The sequence below is a fragment of the Nematolebias whitei genome, chromosome 17, assembly GCF_014905685.2.
Source record: "Nematolebias whitei isolate Nwh7 chromosome 17, NemWhi1, whole genome shotgun sequence".
NCBI lineage: Eukaryota > Metazoa > Chordata > Actinopteri > Cyprinodontiformes > Rivulidae > Nematolebias > Nematolebias whitei.
This window is the reverse complement of record NC_056514.1, coordinates 23419313-23421604: the sequence shown is the minus strand read 5'-3', so window position 1 is coordinate 23421604 and position 2292 is coordinate 23419313.

Here is a 2292-nt window from a genome sequence, read left to right as displayed (position 1 = left end):
AGCGCAGCCAGTTTCTTTGTGTGGGTGCAGTGATGTGCATGTGTGAATACAGGAACTGCATTACACAAAGGTTTTTTAGCGTTTTCACCTTGCTTTCATGTAGCAACAGCATTGGGAGCCCCTGAATTTGTATATTTTTTCTTAACTGCATCTTCTCCATGTCTTCTCTCTTGGAGTATTTTCGTGGCAGCATCTGGGTTGTTTTCTGTGTCTCTGTGTAGATGGAAACATTTCTAGAAATAGGGGGGAAACAATTGGGAAGACAGAGTTCTTGTATGGACGGGGTCAGAGATTAAAGAATGTGTGCTGGAAAAAATTGTTAGCAAATTTTAAGACTCTTTCACAAGACGCCTCAGTTCGGGACCGAGACGTGTTCTGGCAGCCTCTCTGTGTCTTCTTAATGCATTGAGGTAATGAGGGGGGGGTCAAAGACAACCCACTTCTGGTACGCCTCTGCGCCGCTAAGAGGGGTAGTAACAGAGCCAGACCAGCTGACATGTGTAAAAGAAAGCTGCTGTGCCACAGTCAAATAATGTGATGAACTGATTGCATTAGTATGTGATGGGCGACTCACCGAATAAAACAACAAACAGATTTATTGCCGGGGGAATATTGATAAAGAGCAACAGTAGTTAGTTAACAAAATAACTACACAGAGGATTGCTAAAGTGAGTTACTGTATTTGTTGGCCTATAAGTCACAGTTTTTTGCATAAATTGCATACCCTGCAACTTACACACCGAATTGACCTAATTATGTTATTTTTCCCATATTTATAAACCAATTTTTGTCTGAGATATGACTGTTTTCATTCATTCTGACAATGAAAATAAGGAACGATACAATTTTCAGCCACTAGATGGCACTTGAAGCATGCCGTTGTGTCATGTAATGGGTAAAAGTGGCTATTAATGACACAATTTTTTGCCATAGACTGCCACCTTCGCCCAGCTCTGGGATCATGCCTGGAGCAACCGTCAAATCAGCTTCATTTCACCACACCATCCCAGCAAAATGCAGCTAATTAGACCATTGAAGTGCATTTATTAAGTAAAAGTTCAACTGAGACACACCTTTGCTATAATTTCGAGCAAACAAATAATTGTTTAGGTGCTTATCTTGTTAAATTTCAAAGAAATGCGCAGCGTTCCTCCTTCCTAATTTCCTCCCTCTGTGCACTCCCGGAGCACCGAGGCAGCAAATACTTTTGAAATGAAGCTGATTTGACCGTCAAAGTGCATTTATTAAGTAAAAGTTCAACTGAGACACACTTTTACTATAAAGTCGAGCAAACAAGTAATTGTTTTTAGGTGGTTTATCGTGTTAAGTTTAGAAGAAATGCACAGTGAGTCGTCCCTCTGCTCCCGCTTCTGCGTATCGGCTTTTGAAATGCAACTGATTTGATCGTCAAAGTGCATTTATTAAGCAAAAGTTAGACTGAGACACATCTTGGCTACAATTTCCAGGAAACAAATTATTGTTTTTAAGTGTTAATCTTGTTAAATTATTCTTAAAGTCCTCCTGTGCACGCTCCCACGGCTACCATTTGGCAGCCAGTCGATCTCTGGCACAACACTGGCCCACATTTCTGGGTTGTCACTGCTGACGCGTAACAAACGTGACGACATATATGACGAAGCGACGTATTTATGTTTTTTTTCCACTTTATTAAACATATATGGACAATGCGACTTATAAGGTGGTGCGGCATGTACGGCGGAAAATACGGTAATTCATTGTGTTTTATAACAGACACATCCAAAACACATTTAATGCATCACGCTCCACAACAACACAGCTGAGCTCTGCTCCACACCTTTTCTTTGGTTCCTCGCTGCACACTTCATTTATAAAATGCCATGCGGGAGGTGGCCTTCATCTGTGAACTCCATCTTTACGAACAGCCGGAGAGTTTCAAGACGAACTGGTCTGCGCAGCCATTTCGTGGAACTGCTTTATTTTAAAAAAGCCTTTACTTTCAGAACCTCATGAAGTATCCGATATGTTGCTGATGATGTTTGCTGTTGTGAATCCTGACAGGCTGGCCTGTTGGTACACGTGCACAGCAAAGGAAAGCGGAGTTCGTTAATGGAGAACCTCACCTTGATGACAGCTGGCAAAGTCATTGTGTGACGTGGACGCACTTCAGGTCCTAAGCTGATGAAGAATGCAAACATGGAGCAGCTTGTTCCATCAAAAAATGGATCAAAAACTAAACTTAATGGCCCCTTTGACATGGAACAGGGTCGGCGCTAGGACCCAGAACGCGTGTGAGTATGACCTGCAGGGGGG